Source organism: Protopterus annectens, chromosome 4.part1, assembly GCF_019279795.1.
Source record: "Protopterus annectens isolate FY-2018-M chromosome 4.part1, PAN1.0, whole genome shotgun sequence".
Lineage (NCBI taxonomy): Eukaryota > Metazoa > Chordata > Ceratodontiformes > Protopteridae > Protopterus > Protopterus annectens.
The window spans coordinates 931887923-931913334 of record NC_056734.1 but is presented as its reverse complement, the minus strand read 5'-3'; the positions used below and the strand labels follow the sequence as shown (position 1 = coordinate 931913334).

At 40.3% G+C, this 25412-nt stretch overlaps 1 protein-coding gene and 1 long non-coding RNA gene across 2 annotated transcripts in view; both read right to left on the bottom strand.

Moving 5' to 3' along the window:
- The window catches only part of MCCC1 (methylcrotonyl-CoA carboxylase subunit 1), a gene marked incomplete in the record, with an annotated part of 1520932 nt that overhangs the window by 554856 nt on the left and 940664 nt on the right, over window positions 1-25412 (bottom strand).
- Window positions 1-25412, bottom strand: part of LOC122801128 — an 85810-nt gene that overhangs the window by 48466 nt on the left and 11932 nt on the right. The window contains exon 2 of the long non-coding RNA XR_006364671.1: window positions 14921-15088. This is a non-coding gene — a long non-coding RNA (uncharacterized LOC122801128). The remainder of the gene's footprint in view (window positions 1-14920; window positions 15089-25412) is intronic.

Sequence of the window (25412 nt, the reverse complement as noted above, 5' to 3'; positions counted from 1 at the left end):
AAACATTACAAAGTGCTTGTGCATAAATAAACAAATATACAAACACTACATATTAAAAAGTGATCAAATAAGAAACTTCATGTTAATAAAATCAAGCTCCATATAATAGGTGACCAATTGAAACTATACTTTTAGTGGTATAGCATGTGGATGCATACATAAAAAATAGAAATGTGAAATATTCCTATAAAAACGATAAGTTAAGAGTAACTTTTGTTTGCAGAAACATTAATAATATTTGTATTACGTTACAGAAAAATGAACAAGTAAACCACATAATCATATTTACAATTTTGCAGCCCTCATTCTCAATATAGGGGCAATAGAAATGTGTTCATTAAGCCCAGGGAATCTATTAGCTTCCAAGAATAATTGTCAATATACTTCTCTTACTTCTATCCTATTCACCCATGGGCTTCTCCTAGTATCCTGATGCACCATTTCAATTGCAAAAAAAGCCACACTTAGCATTGGGACATAGCAAGGTGTGTTTGTATAGTGCGTTATTACCGTCCTCCATTCTTATGGCATTTAAATGTTCATAAATTCTCCTTTTTAGTTTTCGTGTAGTTTTGCCAATATAGAATGCACTACATTCCTTACAAAAACCTAAGTAAACCAGCCCTTCACTGTTACAATTAGAAAAACTACTACTTTTAACCAAATAATCCCTGTCCTTAATATATACTAAATCCTGTCTAAGAATAAATGAACATTGGGCACAAGATCCACACCTATATGTCTCTGGTTTTCTTCCTTTCTGCCCCTTGTAATTACTCTCCAACAACTCCTTGAGGTTCTTACCTTTTTTTATAGGTAAATTTTAGTGGATTTTTAAACAAGGTCTCTAGTTCTGAATAACTACTAAACCTACCCCAATGTTGTGTAATAATATTTCTAACCTTGTGAGTATTCTAGTTGCAAAACATCACATAACTACTCATAAAGGTCTCTCCATTATTCGAGACCAACCCTGTCCCATCCCCTTTACCATCCTCTTGGCCATTTGTTGGTATGGCCTGCCCTTGCTGCCTCTTCATTCCATCTGCTCCTAAAATGGGGGTGAATCTGGACCTTTTTCCATTTTTCACTTCTGCTATAACTTCTTCTATTAAGGTAATAGGATATTTTCTAGCCAGAAACATATCCTTAACCTTCTGGCTTTCCTGTTCATATTCATCATCCCTGGACGTCATCCTGTAACTACAAATAAAGTGACCCTTAACAATACTCCTCTTTTGTTTAAAGGGGTGTGAGCTGGTAAAATACAGGTATGAGTTCGAAAAAGTGTCCTTCCTGTATATCCCTGAGGTAAATTTCTGTTGTATAGGATCCTTCTTGATAGTGACGTCCAAGAAATTCATCTCATCATAAGAGATGTGGTGGGTAAATCTCAAAAATACTGTGGTCGGATTCAAATATTGGATAAATTCCATTAGTTTGGCCTCACTCCCCCTCCAGAAAATACAAATATCGTCAAGATAACGCTTATAATATACCCAGTATTCTGCATATTCTGACTGAAGGACGAACTTATGTTCCCATATCATCAGAACTATATTAGCATAGGTGGGGGCACAACATGCCCCCATTGCACTCCTTGTCCCTGCCTAAAAAATTCACCTTCAAAGAATAAAAAATTCTGCTCCAAAACCAGGTCCATTAATTCAGTATACAACAGGAAGGTACTACGGTTATGATTCAGTAATTACCAAACAAAATGAAATTATAACTAGTGACAACAATTATAGTTGTAGACTTATTTTATTTAAGAAAATGTATGTTCATTCACATTCTGTCATCTACTGAAATTAACAGTATTAATATACTAAAAACTGTCCTTAATTTGGGGAATTTGCCCCAGTTATTTCTGGATTTATCTCCGATTCTAGAGGCAAGAGATTGAGAGCTATGACTGCATCAATGGTCCAACAATGTCCATAATAATGCATAAAAATGACACATCCATAATCAAAGGATTCGTGAATCCAGCTTGTTGAGCTGTTTTCTGGCATTCTGTACAGGACGAATACTAGTGGAGGCAAAGAGATTCCAATGGATAATATATTCACATGCTCCCACTATAGAAATGACTCGATGTTTTTAAGGGAGGACAGTAGTCAGCGTTACCATCCTGAATACGTTTTTATTTATGTCGTGGCTAAAGTCTGAGAAGCACAGGTATGGCCACAAAGTCTTGTCCTTTTTCTCGAATACTAGAAAGTGTGTGTAATAGAAACATGACCACTGGAACTAAAAGATACCTTTTGTACAGCTTTGTTTATCAGCTTATGAACAATCCACTAAAGGTAGTGTAGTACTTGAAGTGATAGTAGTGCATGCAGAGTAAGATAATCTTGAGACTTTTGAATTAATACTACTACAAATACTCAGTGAATTGTTTGTAGAACCATCTGACTGTATCATTTTACTTATTTTTACTACACAAAAATAGGATTCTGAAATCTCCATCTTAGGAGTATTAGGCAGCAGAAAGTGGAAAAGAGGGCAACATTAATTTTGATAATTTCTAGCTGTAGCCGTTTATTCCTGCTGAATTTGAATTTTTTTTTCACCCTTTGCTGTGGCGATGGCTGACTTAGGTGAGGTCACCATTTAGACAGCCATAAGGGGTGGTTCAAGGTTTGTCTACTTTAGTTTTCCACGTCTCTAATGGCACACACATATAAACACAGAAGGCAAGGCATATGAGAAGGGTGTGCAATGGGAAGACAGCAGAAGTTGTCATCTCACTTCCATAGGGGTCATTCCCCACAAGCCCCTTCCCTTCATCTTTCACGGGATGAGTGATGAAATTCCTTGTCTCCTCCAAGATATTAGCAGCACTACATGTGCCTGCATATGCATGCACACCTCAGCCTTCCCCCTTCATTTCTGCCTCCTCTCTGCTGGAATCTTACATTGCCAGTGGCACTAGTCAAACTTTGGTCTGTCCACAGAAAGAAGACACTAAGGTGGCTAAATCCAAAATGTTTTAATTGTTCTTATAGACATCCTCCATATTACCTCATGAAGGTACTGAATTACTAACATGCCTAAATATGCATTTTTCTTTCTTTTAATATGCTAGGTGAATTTTCTGGTAATTTTCACTGTTTTAACTTGAGGAGAGGAGGCGTGATCTAGGTTTGTGGAGGAGTAGTACAAGATCTAGAGGACTGTGTATTACAAATTGTTTTCTGTTCATTTTCCCAGAGCTCCCACCTGCTTGGTACCTTTGCTACACTATGAGGGGGTCCTGAGTTAATCCTGCTCCAACACTGGCATGCAAGAGATTTATTTTATTGCTTTGCACTTCAGTTAACTGTTTAGGGTGATGTTGCTTTATTTTTGCTTTAGTTGTTGATTTTGCCTTTATATCTAAAGCTTTGGGATACAAGATCAAGGATCAACCTTCCAAAATACAATATTGAAAATATTCCACAAGACTACTGGATAAAATGAAATAACAGATCTGCCATTCTTGATATAGGAGTGCTTGAAGAGTTATGGAATGACATTAAAACGGTAATTAGTGATGAAGCTGAAAAAACACTCCAGAAGAGAAAAAGCCAAATAATCACCTTATATCTCGGAAGAAACTAGAAAAATTGCAAAACAATGAAGACAAGCAAAATTTTCTGGTGACAGAGAAAAAAGTATTACAAATGAGCCGAGAGTTTCAATATCAAATTTGGAAAGACAAGGAATGATATTTCAAGGATATCTGTCAGAAAATTGAATCAGAGTATGTAAACAGAAAAAAACAGACTAGCTTATTAAGAGATTGCGGCAGAAATTCCATCTCAATTAGGGATCCTTAAAGATGCCAATGGAATGACATTGAAAAATCCAGAAGGCATTAAAAAGAGATGGAAAGAATATACAGAAAATTTATACAAAAAAGGCAATGTGGATAACATTGGGAAATTTAAATTGGAAACTGAAATCAAGGAATAACCAGATATTTTAAAAGAAGTCATAGCAGCAATTAAAGCTTTATCGAACAAGTCACCTGGCATTGACAGTATTTCAATTGAATTAATCCAGTGGTTCCCAAACTTTTTCGATTCTCGGCTCCCTTGCTGAATCCAGGTTTTCCCAAGGTGCCCCCTCACCCCGCGGCGCACATAAAGTGCATATTTCATTCATTTATTTATTTATTTGACATTTGTTTAATGAGGTTGCCTCACTGGACTAGGAGACCTGGGGAGAAAAGTTCAAATGTACAATAAAAAAGGCAATTACCAAAAAAAAGTGTACATTCTGCTCAATAGCATAACACTGATCTACTATGGTTGAGATGTAAGGAAACCGAATGGCAACCTTATTAACTTTAAGTTTATAACAGCAATATTTAAAATCTGTCCATATTATTTGGCTCTGTCCAGCATCCCTCTTAACTGTATAGTTTTTGCAGAATGTCCAGATTTTTGCCTCATATTTTTGGTCATTTTCTCATAAAATTGTTGTTTTCTGGCAAATCACTGGCAGATCATTGAGGCTGAAGTCAGAAAATAATGACAGACAGTTGATTTTCATACTTCATACCCTTCAGAAAATTCATGCTAATGCAAAACCTGCATTTCTATCAACTTTCTAAGTTTGTGAGAGCAGTACTTAAAAAGTGTCCCTATTTTGTGCCTTTGTACCCCCACTATTTTTGGCTTTGTCCAGATTTCTTGATCTAAGAGGGTGAGAGGTATGTGTCCAGTGGTATGGTCCAGACTTACACAGACCTCATTGCTGCTGCCAGGGATCACTCTCTCCCCCTACGACACACACACACACACACACACACACACACACACACACACACACACACACACACACACACACACTCAGTCACATATCACTCTCACTCTTTTCGATCTCTCACAGTCATAGTCACTCCATCATTCATACCTGCATTCACTCACACATCGCTCTCTGTCTCCAGATCAAACACACACACACACCGTCACTTCCTCATTCATACCTGCATTCCTTCACACTTTGCTCTCACTGTCTGTCACACCCACACGCCACACACCCACTTACACATTCATTTATACATCACTCTCACTCTCCCGCTCTCAAACCCACATGCCACGCACCCACTTACACATTCATTCATGCATCCATATCACTCTTCCGATCTCACACACAAACACACACACATACACAGTCACTTCCGCATTCATACCTGCATTCATTCACACATTGAGCTCACTCTCCCAATCTCACACATACACACACACAGCCACTTCCTCATTCATACCTGCATTCATTCACACACACACACACACACACACACACAGCCACTTCCTCATTCATACCTGCATTCACTCACACATCGCTCTCACTGTCCCGACCTAACACACACAGCCACTTCTTCATTCATTCCTGCATTCATTCACACATTGCTCTCACTCTCCGGATCTCTCACACACACACACACACACACACACACACACACACACACACACACACACACACACACACACACACACACACACACACACACACACTCAGTCACATATCACTCTCACTCTTTTCGATCTCTCACAGTCATAGTCACTCCATCATTCATACCTGCATTCACTCACACATCGCTCTCTGTCTCCAGATCAAACACACACACACACCGTCACTTCCTCATTCATACCTGCATTCCTTCACACTTTGCTCTCACTGTCTGTCACACCCACACGCCACACACCCACTTACACATTCATTTATACATCACTCTCACTCTCCCGCTCTCAAACCCACATGCCACGCACCCACTTACACATTCATTCATGCATCCATATCACTCTTCCGATCTCACACACAAACACACACACATACACAGTCACTTCGCATTCATACCTGCATTCATTCACACATTGAGCTCACTCTCCCAATCTCACACATACACACACACAGCCACTTCCTCATTCATACCTGCATTCATTCACACACACACACACACACACACACACAGCCACTTCCTCATTCATACCTGCATTCACTCACACATCGCTCTCACTGTCCCGACCTAACACACACAGCCACTTCTTCATTCATTCCTGCATTCATTCACACATTGCTCTCACTCTCCGGATCTCTCACACACACACACACACACACACACACACACACACACACACACACACACACACACACACACACACACACACTTCTTCATTCATTCCTGCATTCACTCACATCGCTCTCACTCTCCCTATCTCTCACAAACACAGACAGACTCTTTTGCTTTCTTGCACACATTCACTCACACATGCAGACACACACACACACACACACACTCATACAGTCATTCACTTACCAGACAGCCCGGTTCCAAGTGCTCCACGGCCCGGTACTGTTTCGCGGTTTAGTGGCTGGGGACTGCTGCTATACTTAATGCCAGTTCTGCTAAAAAGCTACAGTGCAGGTCTAGACTTAGTTCGCCGCGAACTAATAAGCTTAGCTGCAACATAAACCGCAAACTTATTGCGATTTATTTTGCAGCTAAGCTTATTAGTTTGCGGTGCCCCTGTGAGGAAGCCATGGCTCCCCAGGGCGCCGTGGCACACACTTTGGGAACCCCTGAATTAATCAAAGGCTCAGAAGGTGCTATCATGGTCCTCACTTGACTATGTCAACAGATTTGGAAAGGAAAAACATGGCCAACTGACGGGAGAAGATCATTGTTCATACCTATACCTAAGAAAGGTGACACTAAGGATTGTAAGACCTACAGAACAATTGCATTAATTCCACATGCCAGCAAAATATTGCTGAAAATAAGACAGTGAAGTCTATAATTATACATTGAGCAAGAACTAACTGAAGTTCAGGCTGGTTATAGAAAAGATCGAGGAACAAGAGACATTATTGCCAATTTTAGACGGATACTGGAGAAGAGCAAGGAATACCAAAAGCCTGTATAATTTTGCTTCATTGACAATAGCAAAGCTTTTGACTCTGTGGATCATGATAAACTATGGAGAACTGTAGCACAAATGAGAATATCCAAACACTTAATTCAGCTGTTAAAGAGCCTTTTTAAAAATCAAGAAGCTGCAGTGAACTGAATATGGCAACATTTACAGGTTTCCAAAAAAACGCAGTGTCAGGCAAGGATGCATCTTCTCCCCTTACCTGTTAAATATTTACGGTGAAGCCATCTTCAGAAAAGCAAAGTTGGAAGAAGAGAGCATCAGTTTTAATGTTTATCGGTAGTGCGAAGAACTTCCTCGGAAGCCAGTGCCTGCTCAGTGGCTCTGGACCCATCCAAGATAGAGACATACACAGGATCCTTAGTCAAAGAAGAGTCTCGGGGCATACTGCACTCTGAAATGGTCTTGGTAGCAGCTTGTGAGTCCACAGAAGCGGGCATCAGGGGCTGTGAAAGTGCCTCACTGAGGACCGGAGAACTGATGACTAGCTTAACGGAAGCGTTGTCGGCAGTTTGGGACCTGTGCGGTCTGTCTCTATCTTTATCCTTACATTTTTTCAGAAGATCGGTTGTCAGATGGCTTACCAAAGCCATATCAGAAGTCGAGGACTGAGAGCAAACACATCTAGCTACAATAAGGGCCCTTCGATGTACAGTTCTGGTGTTGAACAAAGGACAAAAGCGACAGCGGGGGGATGTCATGGTCTGGGCCTAGAAAAGTGATGCATTAGGAATGAAAATCTTGGTGTAGTATTTGCTTTCCACAGGCGAGACAATTGTTAACTTTTTCTGACATCGGTTAGAGCAAAGGATCCCAACGGGGTACTTCACTTTAGAAGACTTCAGCTTCAATTCGGAAACAAAAAACTCAGGTAGGGGTCGACCAGCACTCATGCGAACTGCTTCTGCTTCGGGCTCCTCAGCAAGAAAGACTGATGTAATGGCATCAGCTGCCTGTTTTTATACCACAGACGACCTGACATCAGTCCTGAAGCGACAGCAACCGACGCAGAAATACTATGCCTCTAGTATTCAGGCCGACTAAGGGCTACCCTAAGCAGGGATAACCTCAAATGTGATGACTGCAACAGTGAAACACGAAGAAAGTACAGTTTTGTACCTACCATAAATGTAGATGTCCGATAGGAATGCATCTGCAGTCCTTACAAATGGGTTGTCCTGTCGTCAGGCAGCCCTTGGGTCGGCCGGATTCCAAAGTCTGGGTCTGGCCTCGGCTGGTGTCGCACTTCACCCGTCAAAGCTGCAGTTATTCATGTATAAAGGCATCAGCCGACGCCATTTTCCTCAGTGTTTCTTGCCCCAGATGCCAGGTGCCCTCTCGGAAGGCTAAATTTGGGAAAATGCCAATGATTCCAAATAGTAGAGAGCAAACACAAAAAATAAGCATGTATGTACATATATACAAACAAATACACCATAATAGATTCCCCCAGCTAGCTATAAGGAGGGCAAATACCCTAGGAGCACCACAGAGGGGAAGGCGGGTGGGTAATCCTGACTGCAGATGCATTCCTATCAGACATCTACATTTATGGTAGGTACAAAACTGTACTATGTCCTTCAAGGATGCATCTGCAGTCCTTACAAATGGGTAGAATACCATAGCCAAACTGGGGGAGGAGGAAAAATAAAGTTATGGTGTAGTTAGGATCCCTTGCAAAACAGCAGTGGCAAAACCTGCTCGGGATCTAGAGTATAAAGGCAAATTATAATGCTTGGCAAATGTATGCACGGAGCTCCAAGTAGCAGCCTCTAAAATGTCCTTGGTAGCTACTCCTCGTAAGAAGGCTGTAGTAGTGGCTGTAGCCCTTGTAGAGTGAGGCCTGATGTTCTCTGGAGTTTTCTTTCCATGGTAGGAGTAACAAAATCTAATGCAATTTCCTATCCACTTGGAGATTGTCTGTTTTGAAATTGCTTTTCCTTCCCTTCCTGTTGCATATGCTACCAGCAGCTGGTCAGTTTTTCTATTGCCCTTGGTTCTGTCCAGGTAGAAGCGTAATTGTCTATGTACATCCAAGGTATGCAGCAGTCTTTCTCCCCTGTTCTGTGGATTGGGGAAGAATGTAGGTAGGTGGATAGCCTGATTTAAAGAAACTCTGGAGACCACCTTAGGCATAAAGGAAGGATTTGTTCTCATGGACACTCTATCTTGATGGAAGATCAGGAAGGGTTGTACTGCCATTAATGCCTGAAGTTCCGATACCCTTCTTGCTGAAGTGATTGCCAGCAGGAAAGCAGTCTTCCATGATAAGTATTGTAATTCTGCTGTTGCTGCTGGTTCGAAAGGAGGAAATGTTAATTTTTCTAGCACAAAGTTCAAATCCCATGCTGGCAATGGTGGCTTTCTAGGAGGCTTTACATTTTTAATTCCTCTTAGAAACTGTCTGAGCAGAGGATGTGAGAAGACTGGAGGATCCAAGTCATATTCTGCTGAAATAGCTGATGCATGAATCTTGATGGAGGAATAGGACAGGCCTGTGTGGAAGAGCTCTGCCAAGTATTCCAGGATGTTGGCTATATTTACCAGAGACACATCTTCTCCTTTTGCAGTACTCCAAATGAGATATCTTTTCCATTTTGCTGAATAATTTTTTCTTGTTGAGGGTCTGCGAGCCTCAAGGATAATGTCTTTAACCCTTTGGGATAAATTTGGGTTAATTGGTCTTATGCAATGTTCCAGGCAGTCACCTGCAGAGTTTTCAGGTTTGGATGCAGATTGTTGTAGTTGTTCTGTGTTAACAGCAAGGGAACCAGGGGTAGTGGCCATATTTGTTCCCGAGACATGCTCCTCAGTAATGGGTACCAATGTTGCCTTGGCCAGTCTGGAGCTATCAGAATGATCCTTGGACGGTCCTCTTTGATCTTCAATAGCACCTTGTGCATCAAAGGAAGTGGTGGGAATGCATATGCTGTCAGGTTTTTCCAACTGAAGGATAGGGAGTCCACCTTCCAAGCAAGTGGGTGGTACGTCCTTGTGCAGAATTTCTTTAGCTGGTGATTGCGTGGGGATGCAAATAAGTCTATTTCTGGAAGTCCCCATTTTCTTGTAATGGTTTTGAAGATGTCCGGATGCAGCATCCATTCATGGGCATCCGTGGTAGTCCTGCTTAATATGTCTGCTAGAATGTTTTCTTTTCCTGGTACAAAAATTGCTTTTAACTGAATGTTGTAGCTCAGGGCCACATTCCAGAGGTCCAGTGCCATCCGGCAAAGAGGATACGAATGTGTGCCTCCCTGTTTGTTGATGTACCACATAACTGTGGTGTTGTCTGTCCTTATCAATTGACCTTGTTGGAGAAGTGGTCTGAATGCCTGAATTGCCAGTTTTACTGCCAGCATTTCCTTTAGATTTATGTGTAGGTGCAGCTGGTCTTGAGTCCATAAGCCTTGTATGCACTTGTCCAGCATGTGGGCCCCCCAACCGAGGTCTGAGGCGTCCGTCGTGATGGTTTGGCTTGGTTGCGTACTGTGGAAGGGCAATCCTGTGTTTGATTGACAAGCCTGAGCCCACCATAGGAATTCTTGCTTCAGGCATGGAATAATTGGAATCTGGGTTTCTAAACTGTGCTTGTGTTGAGACCATAAATTCCTTAGGTACCACTGTAGTTTTCTCATATGCAGTCTGGCATGAGGAACCAATATTATGCAGGATGCCATGAAGCCCAAGGCTTGCAGTACTTTTCTTGCTGTCAGATGGTTCTGCTTTGTTAATGCCAAGAAGTAGAAAGGTAGCTGCTCCTGTTTTTCTACTGTTAGGAATGCCATTTGCTTTGATGTGTCCAACTCTGCACCCAGAAAGGTTATTCTTTGGGATGGTATCAGCCTTGACTTTTTTATATTGACTGTGTATCCCAGAGCTTGCAGCAAGTAAATGACCCTTTGTAAGTCTTCTGCTAGCTTCTTTTTGTTGTCCGCTTGTATCAGGCAGTCGTCCAGGTAGGGGTAGATTTGGATTCCCTGAAGCCTGCAATGAGCAATTACTGATGCCAGGCATTTCGTGAACACTCTGGGCGCAGTAGATAAGCCAAAGGGCAATGCTGAGAATTGATAATGCTCTGATCCTGCAAGAAATCTGAGGTATCTTCTGCAATTTGGTCGTATGGGGACGTGCAGGTATGCCTCCTTGAGATCTAGAGTTACCAGCCAAGACTCCTTGCCCAGCATGGGAAGAAGCTGCTGTAGAGTCAGCATTTTGAATTTTGGAACAATGAGAAATGTGTTTAAAGCGGACAGATCGAGAATAGGTCTCCATTTGCTTTCTTTTCTTGGTACCAGGAAGAGTCTGGAGTAAAATCCCTTTCCCTGCTCCATGGATGGTACCTTTTCCACAGCTCTCATCTTTAATAATTGGGATATTTGTTTTAGGGCTTCTGCCTTTTGATTTGGAGGTAGGTTTGGCATTCCTCTCTTCCCTGGTAGAGTATGGAAGTGAAACCTGTAGCCTTGGTCTATTGTCTGTAAAATCCACTTGTCTCTTGTGATGTAATGCCAGTTTGTTGAATATAAAGCTAGCTTCCCGCCTAAAGGTGCTTCTAGTTGCTCCCTGGTAGGCGGTGCCAGAGCCAAGTCACTGTGATTGTCCTGTAGTTGTGGTGGTGGCTGTGTCTGTGGCTGTACTTCGCTGGTTGTTGCTCTGCCACTGGCGTCCCCTGTAGGCACCCCTGGATTGGTTTCTGCCTCTTGAACGCCTATTCCTGCCCCTCTGAGCTCTGGATGAGTCTGGAAAGGACCAATTCTTGGAGGGCCAATTCCTGCTAAACCTTGGCGGTTGGACCTGTAAGAAATCTTTTACTGTTTGGACAGATTTTGCCTTTTCTTCCATCTTCTTCAGCACTTGTTGTGCAGGAGAGCCAAACAAATTGATTTTATCCATAGGTGCATCTAATAGTTTGGACTTGACATGGTCTGGTAAGGCCTGTTCTTTTAACCATGCTTGCCTTCTGATAACTGTGCCAGTCATGGCTGATCTAAAGGAAGCCTCCAGTGCATCATAGCCGCATTTTAAGGAATGGTTACTGACTTGCTGAATGTTATGTACCATTTCCTGAACAGATTTTTTGTCTAATGATTCATCAGAGGACAGCTTTTTGGTTAACTGGTCTAGCATGAATTCTTGATACTGGATCATGTGGAATTGACAGTTCAAGGTCCTAGCTGAAAGAGTAGCAGAAGTGTAAACTTTTTTACCCCATCTCTCTAAGGATCTGGATTCCCTTTCTGAGGGGAGGGGGTTCTTAGCAGAAGTAGCTGCTACAGCCTTAGGTCCTTGGGAGATAGTCTCAGGATCTGCAAAAGGAGCCTTATACAAATGGTAATGTGTGTCCGGGACCCTGTAGTATCTATCAGGCTTAGCAGGGGCCGGAGGTAGAGAATCAGGAGCAGTACAAGCATCATTAAATGCATCATCTACAACAGAAAGAACTGGAGGTATGGCTAAAGGCCTATGTTGTGTTAAATGCAGAAAGGTTCTAAGCCTTTTTCTGGAGTCTGAAAAATCCTGGCCCTGCCACTGAAATTGTTCCCTCATAGCATGCAAGGTTTCCCCAAAGGAAAATTCCTCAGGCGGAGAGGCAGAAGGAATGGACTCTTCGGCATCAGAGTCTTCATAAGGGGAGAAAGGAGCCTCTGGAGGGTCCGAATCATCTGAATCATCAGAGGAATCATCTGTAGTAAGTGGCTGAGGGGGCTCTGCCCTAGGCCTCTTCTCTGGAGGTGGCTGAGAGGCCCTGTCTGGTTGAGGTTGGGATCCCCGGATTAAAGAAATGAGATCCTCTGCTAAACTAAGCATTTGAGAACTAGAGCTGGGCCTGTGAGAGGGGGTCTTAGCAGGCACAGTCTTAGAAGCTTTAGTTGCTTTAGCCCTGGCAAAGGCCTTAATGGACATGGCTGCAGGTGGCCTAGCAGCTCCACGTGCAGGGGTTGAAATATCCAAGGGAATAGTGTCAGATAATTCCTGAGAAACTGCAACAGCAGGAGGGTTTTCTGAAGCCGATTCCACCAGGTTGGAAGAGGCCTCGGTAGAAGGTAAGTTTTCGGCTGAAGGAAGAACCGCTTGCTCGGTTTCAGCCGAAACTGAGACACTCGCGGTTGACTTAACCATGGTTTCGGCCGAAGCCGCGGACCGCGAGTGTCGGTCCTTTTCCTTGCGCTTTTTAGACATTTGCGTAGTCGGAGGATCCGACGGCATAATATAAGCAAAATCGGAGCCGAAAAACTCCTCAGCAAATTCAGACCGACGTCTAAGCGTCCGCCGGTTAAAAGAAGCACAGGCTAGACAAGCTGCTACGTCGTGGTCTGGGCCTAAACAGGGTAAGCAGTAAGAGTGGAAATCTTTATGAGGTATTTGTTTCCCACAAGTTAAACAGTTATTCACTTTTTCTGACATCGGCTGAGGCAAGAAAGAGTCCCCAACGGGGTACTTAGCTTTTTAGAAGTCTTCGTAGTAGTATTCGGTAGTAGTAATCTCTGGATCTGACCGACCGACACTTACAGCTTCTGCTTCGGGCACCACGCGGCAAGAAAGACTGAGGAAAATGGCGTCGGCTGATGCCTTTATACCCGAATAACTGCAGCTATGACGTTGGGTGAAGTGCGACACCAGCCGAGGCCAGACCCAGACTTTGGAATCCGGCCGACCGAAGGGCTGCCTGACGACAGGACAACCCATTTGTAAGGACTGCAGATGCATCCTTGAAGGACATCATGATATGATTAGAACTGAAAATAAACAAGATGAAGATTATGAATGTGGAAAATTATGAAGATTTTGAGTTTGAAGATGACAGAATAGAAATTGTAAAGAACTTTAATCTCCTGGGCTCTTTTCTAAATATGGAAGCAACTAGCAGGGAAGAAATACTTTGTAGATTAGCATTTGGTCACTCTACAATGAAAGCTCTCGACAAAGTATTCAAAAGCAAGGAAATACTCAAAACAATCAGACTTGTCTATGCACTTGTTTTCTCAGTGGTCAATTATGGATGCAAAAGCTGAACACTACAGAAAAGGGACAGAAAGATTGACTTATTTGAACTTTGATGCTGGAGAAGGATTCTGTGTGTGCCATCGACCGCCATAAGAGCTAACAAATCAATTTTGGAAGAGATCAAACCGGCTATATCACTTGAAGCCCAAATGATGAAGTTAGTGTCTTCTTCTGTTCATACAATAAGAAGACAGAGATCACTGGAGAAGGACATTATGTACGGAAAGATCAAAGGAACCAGGCGAAGAGGGTGACTTGCAACCAGATGGTTGGATATGTTGCCGATACCCACAGGGATGACGCTGAAGAACCTCGCCGGATTAGCATGGAACTGACTTCTTTTTGGATCAAGTCACTAAGACTCGAACCTGAGATGATGGCACCTAGAGACAGATATATACGTGTGAGTGTGCCCGTGCGTGCACACACCCATGCATAGACATGCTTATAAAAATAATGATCCTCTCAGCAATTTTACAGTGGTTGTAATAAGGCACATTAAAGTAATGGCTACATTAAACAACAGTAAAGCTAAATCTGAGCCTTTACAAATATGGTATTTGTGTCATTTCTAAAGCTGATTATTATGTAGATTTGAGGCTCTTCCAGGTTTAAGCTGGGAATACAATTCTCACATCTAATGCAGAGAAAGCAATCTGCTTGCCTTAGTATACACTATATCCACTGCAAGTAAAATACATTAATAAGAAACAAATGTTTTTTGTTAAGGCTGGTATATCAGCATGGGGGTTCAACATAAAATCTGACTTTGATAATCTGAAATGAATAACATAATTGAAAAACTACATAAACACACACAATCATGTTAAACAGCATTAGGAAAATAAAGCCCCGCATAATTTTCAGGAGTAAATCCATTTGATAATATATTTGTTGTTGTATTAATTCAAAGAGACATGTTACTGCATTCATTTTCATAGTTTTCTTTTTAAAACAGTGAGAAAAACAAGACAGACCAAACATACCTTGGCCAAACTGTCCATCTTTTATATCAAAAGCTTGCATCCTGATATTCTCTAACACCAGCTTCATCACATCTCCCATCTCTACTTCACTGTTTTCACAAGTGAAAGACTTAGCAAGTGGGGCGTCATTCAACTGCAGGCCTGTAACATTGCCACTGTATTCTGAACCTAGAAAAAAACAAATGTTAAGAATATGCTGGCATTCAACATTGGTTATTAATACTTAATACAACTGTTAAAATTTACATATGATAACGCACTAATGTAAGAAAAATACTTTGCGCAAAGATACATTCCTATTCCATGCTATAATTCATTCTGTTGAAGAATAGCAGCATATATATATATATATATATATATATATATATATATATATATATATATATATATATATGTTACTGGGTGAGGGAAAGTAGTGGAAAGGCCTGATAGCATTTCAGTTTTCACTGCTTTTTTTCTTGCATATGTGTCACTGTTTAAAAAATAACAATGATCTGGCTTTTGTGATAATTAAATATAATTAGGAGGTACCTAAGCATAACATTATATTCTAATGACTTTGAAGGGGATCATCTGTGAACTGTTGGGGCACTAGTTCCCTGTTGGGGTTTATGTTTATTTTCCTGTAGTCTTACTGTTGTTGTTTGTCTTTTGGCTTTTCCCGGTTAGGTCCGCTAATGATTGGCAGTAGATTTTCACGAACGACGAGGTGTCAGCTCGACGTTCAACCTTCAACGAAGGCACGCCCATTTATGCATGTCTTTTGAATGCCCACCCAACCGTGGGGAGGACATGCAGACTCTACACAGAAGGCACTCTCCGCACTCTAGCCAAGAATCGAACGGGAGAACCTCTTGCTGTGAGGCAACAACGCTACCACTGCACCATCGCGGATGTTCTTCCTGTAGTCTTACTAAGATGTGGAATTATAACTGACACAATGCTGCAAAACTACTTCTCAGTAAATAATTTTTTTACAAAAGATTTGAAGATGAGTATTGGAGTATCTGGAACAGACTTGAAGATGAGTATTGGAGTAGCTGCTGCTTTAAGTAGAATAATAAAAGTATTAAATATGTATCAAATGTTTTTAAAATAACAGATACATGTCATGGTATTGATAGGAGCTCTGAATTACAGAGCTGTCAAGTTTAACAGCATGGCACTTTGGAACTAGTAGCAAAAGTATCCCAAAACTGATCTGCTTTGTACTTGCAGCTAACTAATCCTAATTTATTACAACTGTATCCCAGTGCAACATTAAATACTTTACTGTGATTTGTAAACAATACAAAAATTAAAATTGTGGGCTCAATTTTTATTTTATTTTTATTTAGGGACATTCACTCCTAAGTCTCACTTACATGACGTCTATTCAAGAGATACAAATATTAAAAGGCAATATGACAGCTGAGAACAGCATGGTGCTTCCCACTGTTACTAGCAGTAAGAATTACCAGTGGAAGATAACAATATATAATAAAGGTACAATTCTAATATTTTACAAAATTAAACATTTACTAAAAACATGCATATGCTGGTGAGTGTACAATGCCCTGAAATAATGCATAGGCTGCTTATTTAAAATTTCAAACTTTTGTCAGGACAGTCATATCCTTAGAATACTAACATTAAGGGAAACATTCACTTATTCCCTCATTCATTCATTCATGCATGCATTCATTCGTTCTGTGGTGTCCCTGCTCTGGGCTAGTAGTCAAGAAGCCTGAATCCTCACCACAGACACCGGTGAGGGACATTCACTCGGGACAAAAACAGATACAGTATTTTCAGATGCAGCTCTCTGCATCAAGCATAATTTCCTTTAAGAGAACACACTCAGTCCAGGGTCTGGGTTTCCCTCTCTCTCTCTCCAGGCCCCCAGTAAGACTCCCCACTGGCACAGCTGTAGAGTTGAATCCTCAGTCCAGTGTCTCAAGCCAAGACCTCCACCACCCTCTTTGTAAAACCACACCTGGGGAAGGGCTGGCACAGACCTACTAGCTATGCCCCTCTGCCCAGACTACAATGTAAATATTACCACCAGGACACTCCAAAGTCAGCTGCTCTAAGGCTCTTACATGGGTACCCAATTATACAGAGTAAAATTAATATTAATACAAATGGTAGCATTTGACCAATGCAGCAAGGTTTTCAGGAACGGCAACAGTGTCACCAATAAATATAAGTATCTCAAAAGTTAAAATATTCTCTAAAAGACCAGCCACAATGAAAATTTTAAATATATTTAATAATAAATAAAAGAACATGAAAATATGAAATATCTATTTACAATAAACACCAGAGTTTCTATCACAGACAATACTAAAAATAACACAGATGAATAGATTCACACAGATTACAGAAAAGCAATACTTAACTAATCTCACTATACATTCCTGACTGATCTAAAGAATCACTATTCCCTGGTTACTTACAAGGCAAGATTAAGTGGGTGAAAGATCCTTCTAGGTCAGGTTTCAGAAAACAGACTATTTTGAGACTTCCATCTCATCCAGTATTAAAACATCATTTCAGTGCTGGATTACAGAATGATACCACATACATCTGAATATCTGACTTCTGTTTCCCATAATGCCCCCCCTTTACTAGAAACTGAATCAGTATCTTGTACATATGTGTTACCATACACACAGATAGAGCTCTGCTAAGATGTGTTATAGCATCTGGAAGCCATAAAACCATTTCAACCCTTCCAGGTAGCAATTAGTTCACTGCTAAGGACAATACAGCAGGATTTCTATCCCTTGTTTTCACCAACATTTTGTGTCTGGCTGCAATCAGAACTGTAAGATACAAAACCAGGTAATTTAATTTCAGGATATTTTTCTGAAAAGTTAGCTGGGGCTGAGCTTAACCTCTTCTCTTCCAGTATCCTCTGTTACAATATATACATTTAATCAGTTACAATACTACAGTCTGACATACATGTATATTTTCTTCTGTCCAGCAGGACACATTATTGGTACATTTTTAACACAAGCAACTTTACAAATACATTTTTCAACACAAGCATCTGGACAAATCAATTTGATATACAAATGACATAAAATTATTTATAAAACTCCAGCTAGCTATCCTGGCATATCTTACACATCCACTGCCCTACTTCTCCTGGCCTAGCTGGCAATACCTCGCATTGTCACACATTCATTCATTCTTTCATTACCTACTTAATCCAATGCAGTTTCATGAATGTGCCAGACTGTATCCTTGCACTCAGTGGACAAAAGGCATAGAAACTCATCCTAAGCAGGATACCAGCCAGTCAGCCAATCATGAGATGCATACGGAGTGGGTCTTACATGACACACACATTCCTACAGTCAGTTTACATGAACACAAATCTGAAACACATTTCTGTGATGTGGAAGGACAGCAAAACACACATAGAAAACTGACATTAACACAAGAAAAATGTTAAGGCTTCACATTAACGTCACCCATCAGAGAACTGACCTGAAAACTAAGCACTGTGAAGCAACAATGCTAACTTGTACTCCAGCAAGGGAAACATGCTGCCAGAAAAACAGCACCCTACACAAAGCTTGGTACAGCTGTGTACTACAGGTACGACCACAGTACACTTCTGTTTAGGAAATAGTAACTACTGGAGCATTCAGATACAGTTTTTCCAATTTAAAATTAAATAAGTCACAGCATAAAAGACTCGGAGCAAGCCAATGAAATGTATAATACCTTATAATGGAACAAATAAATTACAAATAAAAAATACTTTAGATTTCAAACTGCTTGCACTATTGTTTGATAACAGTATGTCTACGACAGTAGAGGAACACAGGTAGAGTAGAAATTCAGGATATGACTTTTGTATTGACCAGATTTGACAATATGTGGTGCTCAGGTTGCTCTTCTGTGCATTCATGTCTCACAGTCTGCTGATTCTTGCCAAGTTCTGAAATATTCTTGCCACAAACATATAGGATTATGAATGTAAAATAGCCACTAAAACCAAAAAGAACTACAAATCCATTTTAATGTTGGGAAGTTAAGAACACCCAACAATTTTTGGAACTAGTCCACACAAACACAGCACACTCCTCCCCAAAGAAAATAGCTAATATTTTACCTGATAAATTTAGTGCAAATTTTACTCTGTTTACAATTACAGCTATTCCACAGGTTCCAAAATCTCCACCACCTCCTTTAATTATTATGAAACAAGTTTTCTCAACCCTTTGAAAATATAAGAACACCTCATGCATGGGCCCTGATAACAAAGCAGTTTGCCCAATTACAACTGCCAGATATGGCCTATCTGAATCCTGATGTAGCCTATTTAATCTAGGTCTCTCCACTGGTTACATTACTGAAGTATGGAAAACAGCAACTGTAATACCATTACACAAGGGTCACCCAAACACGGACCCAGGTTACTACAGAACCATTAGTCTCAGTAGCCTCATATGTATAGACGTAATGAAATACATTTGTTTGTGAAGTCTAAATTTAAGTGGACTCCTGTTTTCATCTGCTGGTCTCCAAAAAACAACAAATCAACCTGTATTCACTTTCACCCAATGAAATGTAAGCAACTGCCATAACAGGATTTGTCTCTAGTCTCACAGCCAGTAGCCCACTGAACATCACATACCTCCTTCAAAGTCAGGGGCAGTACCTCCCTCCCAGGAGCCAAACTGAAGAACTGGCAAATGAAGTGGACTCTGCCCATACCCCATTTCCCAGACTCGCATAATGCAAGATCTTTCAGTTGCTGTCCTCAGACAGTATCCTGTGCATGTGCTAATGAGGTGTTCAATGATTTTCTTTAAGTAATGCACCTCAGAGGTGTTGTACTGGCTGGGTAGTTCACTGTAATGCACTGGTCACTTCTTAAAATTTCACCTTACAGCCAAGCTCCATGTTGCCCCGACTTCTTTCATCAGGTAGTTGCTACCATTCATGGAGCCACTGCATTTGATGACAAGCATTTTCCATGAATTCCAACTAGATTAGAATTTTCATTTGGAATCTTTATTGCATTTAGTTAAATGTTTCAGGACTATGACAAACAGCATTTTTGAAAAAAATGTGGAAAGACTGTAGTATGAATAATGTAGTAAAAAATCTTAAACATTCTATAGGAAAAATTAAATACAAGCTTCAGTAAACCCAGCAGAGACAAAACAGTGCATAAAATAAAAGAAAATATATGCTAGGTCCACTTGCCTACACAGTCTAAAAGGTCATTGTGATAACTGCAGCATGAGTGATTGCTAGCGGTTGACTTAGGAGACATCGAAGGTGGTCAGTGACCTTTTGGTTGTACAGATAGACAAGAAGGTAAATGGCATGAGGACAGCTCTTTACATATATAACTAAGACATTCTACAAACAGAAAAAAATGAGAAAGAAAGATGATGACTTATGCAATATTTTTATTACAGATTGTCCATGGCATAGTGTATGTGGCAGGTAACATGATATACAAGGCAAAATAAATCTGTCTTTGAGGTAACAGTTTGGGGGTTTGGCAAAAACACAGGAATTTATTTGAGGACTGCACATATAAAATCAGTCTTGAAGGCTAAAAATAAAATGTGGAAGTGATATCACATGAATCAAACTAGCAAGAAGGGATTACTGAAAAAAGTTTTGAATTATTTTTATTTATGATGGATTCACTTTGTGGCACTGCAGACAATTTGTACACAAAAGCACACAGAAACAAGCACAAAAATTACAACTAATAATATTCAGAAATATATTAAATCAGGCCATGATAATGAAAATAAAACTGTTAAATTTTTTATTAGTTTTTATTTTTGTGTTCCAGTGTTCCTCCTCATATGTTCTTCCATTGATCTTATAACATGGAGCTTGTTGACAGACCACTTATAAACATCTGTATCTTCTATAGGAAAAGGCTAGGGGGCAGAATCCTCATTGCTACTACACCACAGGGGTAGAATGTTTTTGCCCTGACCACTATTTTCTCCCCTTGCCCTAGTACGGGATAAGGAAAGGCATCAATACTGGAACTGTGCACAATTTCATACATGCAAGCTCCTTAAGTATGCCAACTGAGCTTGCCTGTTGGTTGTAAGCTCTATGGCCTACAATGAAAAGGCTGCCAGCCAGCATGAAAATCATACCTATTCCTAGAAATTGTGCTGGGAAGGAAACCTACATTATAAATGTAAAAGACAGCAATTATCCCTTTTAAATATTAGGCCAGTCTTAATAAATGAAGAGATTTGGTGAAGACTGTCTAAAATACTGTCAAAGGCATCTGATGCTGTATTACTCTATAGTGTTAAAGGTGACTTTTATACATTTTATAAAATATTTGCATATATGTGTGTGTGTGTGTGTGTGTGTGTGTGTGTGTGTGTGTGTGTGTGTGTGTGTGTGTGTGTGTGTCATCTGTGTTGAGATCTGGGCAACATTCTCTTGAAACTCTAAACAAGTGCCACAGTATGTTTAAAATAACCTTTGGCTACCACCAGCTCAAGGAGGTAATATGTCTGTTTTACTTCTCAGCTAATGGGTGCCACGACCAACGTAATGCACTGCAGTTTTAACACTGGAATACACAGAAAGCTAACTGGTCTGGGGCAGAACTAACAGCCTCCTTACTACTCATCAAACAGAAAAGGAAAACCTGCTGAGTAACTAGCAATGACTGAGGCAGCAAAATAAGTCGAAAGAGAGAGAGAGAGAGACTAGCAAAAAAAGGCAAATGATGTTTTTGATTGGAGCAACATGACATTTGTACAGGATAAAATATAACCTACTACATTTTCTCTCTCTTTCTTTGTATTGGTGACTAAAATGAACATGCATTTGCAAACTGTCTCCACCTAACATCTGAAAAGAACATGTCCTAACTGTGCTGCCAAAAGCAACAAATACCACTTCAATGGGATAAGACAACATACCTAGGTGACTACTAAATAGTGCAAAACAAACCCTCAAGGAACCCATCTTGAAACTGTTTAACTGTCCCCAAAGTATGGAGATCTGCTGCACTGATGCCCCTTTATAAAGGAGGGTCCCACTACAGACTTTGGAACTAAAGACATACAAGTTTAATTAGTATAATCTGCAAGGCCATGAAGAACATTATTATTATTATATCACACATATTGACCCTCACTAACTTGCGTTTGTCAAAGAGAGATCATATCTACTCAAAACAGTAAACTTTTTCAACAGAATCACAGAGCTGTGGATAGTGGTCAGATTGTTCACACAGCACCGAGAGGGAAAGATGTGCAGCAGCAGGCACATATCACGGGACTGTGAACAAAAGGCTGAACTCATGGAGGCCTACACCCCATAAGGGCTGCATGAAGCAACAGAGTGTAACTCATGGAAGCAGACAGCAGTAGTAGGGCAGAGTTAACAGACGTAATTTGAAACGGACACAGCATTCAGAAGCCAGGCACAGTCATGGACAAAATATACAGGAGCAGGGCACAAGTCATGGACACAGCATGCAGAAGAAAGGTACGATCATTGCCAAAATGTACAGGAGCAGGGCACAGGACATGGACAAAGTATGCAATAGCCAGGCACTGTCATGGTCAAAAATGTGCAGGAGCAGGGCACAGGTCATGGACAAAGCATGCAGAAGAAAGGTACGATCATTGCCAAAATGTACAGGAGCAGGGCACAGGACATGGACAAAGTATGCAATAGCCAGGCACTGTCATGGTCAAAAATGTGCAGGAGCAGGGCACAGATCATGGACAAAGCATGCAGAAGCTAGGCATAGTAAAGGAGAAAATCTACAGGAGCAGGGCACATATGTCACAGAGGTAGTGTGCAGGGCATCTGAATGGCTAGATGAAAAGTCAGCAAGCAAAAGAGAGTAATAAGTGCTGAAAATGAATTCATCCTCAAGTCTTGGTGAGTTCCTTCAAAAGCTGAACCCTGTTTTTTTACAAAATCTCACCAAGGCGACACTGATATATAGACTCTATTTATATAGCATATATCATGGACAGAAGTACGTCAAAAACTAAAAAAGATAGATGGTTGCACAAGACCCAGGATGAAAAAAGTGCCCAACCCTGGTAGGCGCACTGGTGCCAGGAGTGGAAAAAATGACATTGTAGAATTCTCAAAATATGGAAACATTCTTGCAATGGGGCTAGGCCAGGCCCAGGGGAAGGATGCCCCCCCCTGTTGTAGAAGGAAGTAGCAGTCCACAAAAATCCCAAAAAACTGACAGGCCAAAGAAGAGCCATAAAGAGGGTCTAATATTAGATCACTGAACGCTTAAAAAAGTGAATGGTGATTAATCAACCCTATGTAAGCGAAAGCTTACAATTTCGAACTGTCAGAAACAAAACAAAAAAAAAAAACACTTTAAACATTACATTAAGTGGGGGGCTTCGAGCCCCCACACCCCCCTACTTAAATATACCTACTCCAAGACCACACTACAGTGCCAAAAACGGCAAAGTAATGAAGCAGCCAAGCAAATTCTTTCCCATAAAGAATGCATCTTCGGTCTACTAATACGGAACCCATAAAGATGATAGAGTGGACTATTGAAAATAAAAAACAGATTATATACTGTTACTATTTTACAAAAACCCAGCATTTCCAGACACAGGCTATACAAACACAATAAGAGATAAATTAGAGGAAAGAAAAATACTTCCCCAGGAAAAACTGTCAGAAGCTTCAAATGAATTGCATTCACTGATACAACAGATTTTTGAAAAACAGTATATAGATCTAGAAACTTTGATCTGTTTGGAAAAAGAAGCATCTGAGGAAGTATGAAAATGTAAACAACAAAATTGAGATATTTTTGAAAAGTATAAAAAGAAATATGGACCTGGGAAAAAGAGAGATTTGCTATGGTGCAATATATATGCAAAGGAAAAAGCCAAATTAATCAATATAAAGAAGGCAGCCCCAAAGATATTTGAAGAGAAATACAGGCAAAGGCATCCAGATATGGAAAATGTCACAATAAAAAAATACCACAAATATGGAATGTATAAAAGAAGTTTAGTAAAGTAGAAGTTAAAACACAGAAGTTATGGAATGTATGTGAACTGAAGGATTTGATGTAGAAGGTCTAACACAGATTACATCACAGCAGGATGGAGCGAGTCCCCAAAGTGAGGAGAAGCAGGAAGATCAGGAGACATCCGAAGAAGAAATATAGGCATGGGAAAAAAAAAAGAGATTTAATATGGTGCAATATTTATGCAAAGGATAAAGCAAGCTAACTAATACAAAAAGAGCAGCACCAAAGATATTTGAAGAGAAATACAGGCAAAGGAATCCAGACATGGAAAACTTTACAATACAAAAATTAAGAAGGCAAAGAGGAAAAGTTTAAAAGGAGATTATTAATGGAGAAGTTAAAGAAATAGAAACTGAGGTTATGGAGAACCGGCAAAGTGAAGGATTCAGTGTAGAAAACCTAATGTAAAAAGCACCACAACAGGAAAGAGAAATGGATATCCAAATTAAGGGAAGAACAGGGGAACAGGAAGCAAATGGCCATGTGCCATATCAAGATACTTTGCAGCCTTCTACAGGAAACCGGTATAAATGTTCACTTGAAGCTAGACAGCAAGGGAAGGAACGGGAAACTGGAAACTCTGATACAGTCAATATTGAGGAGTGATAGGCCAGTGAGTTCCCATATGACAGAGGAATGGATGGCACAGGATGAAATTGAAGAGAAGGTGCCACAGAAAGATGCTATAGAATTTTCTATAGAATGCCCACAGGAAATGGAAAACAAGGAATGTGTCCTCAGTTTGGAAGAAAATTAGCTAAGAGAAGAGTTGCTTGATTTAATAGACATAGATTGATATACGGTAAACTCTCAGTTAAACAGCAACCATGGGGATTGGTAGAGGCTGGATAACTGTAGTTTCTGGTTGCTTGAGAGTTACTATTAAAAATATGCCTGACTAATACTGTACCTATACTATTTGTTTGGTTTGACTGTTCTTAGGTTGGGAAGAGAGGGAATTTATTCCTATCTTCCTTTCTAAAACTCTAAAACCATAAGGTATGTTTCTGTAGTGGGGGTGGGGGGAATCCATGTGTTACAATAGAATTAAACAGGATACATTACTGTGCAGCTAAATTAATAACTGATAAAGTTCTACCACAAGAACACAGGGTAGTGAGGGAAAGGAAGGGGAGAAATCAAATACCATCATGGAAGTATCGAATAGAGAAAACCATAAAGCAATTAAGACAAGAAGTGTCACTGTTAGAAAACTATAGAAGAGGGAACAGATCAACAAAAATACTAAGAAAGATATACATGATAAAAGCAATATGCAACACTAGAACAGACCAGGATCTATCATGCACTACTGCAAACAACAAACTAAAAATCTCAGCACAGGCGGAAAATTTTAGAAGATACATAGATAAATATAAAGAAAAAGTACAAAATAAGCAATTTATTGATGACCCAAAAAAGTTTTATAGAGAATTGGGAAACAGGGTAAAATGAATT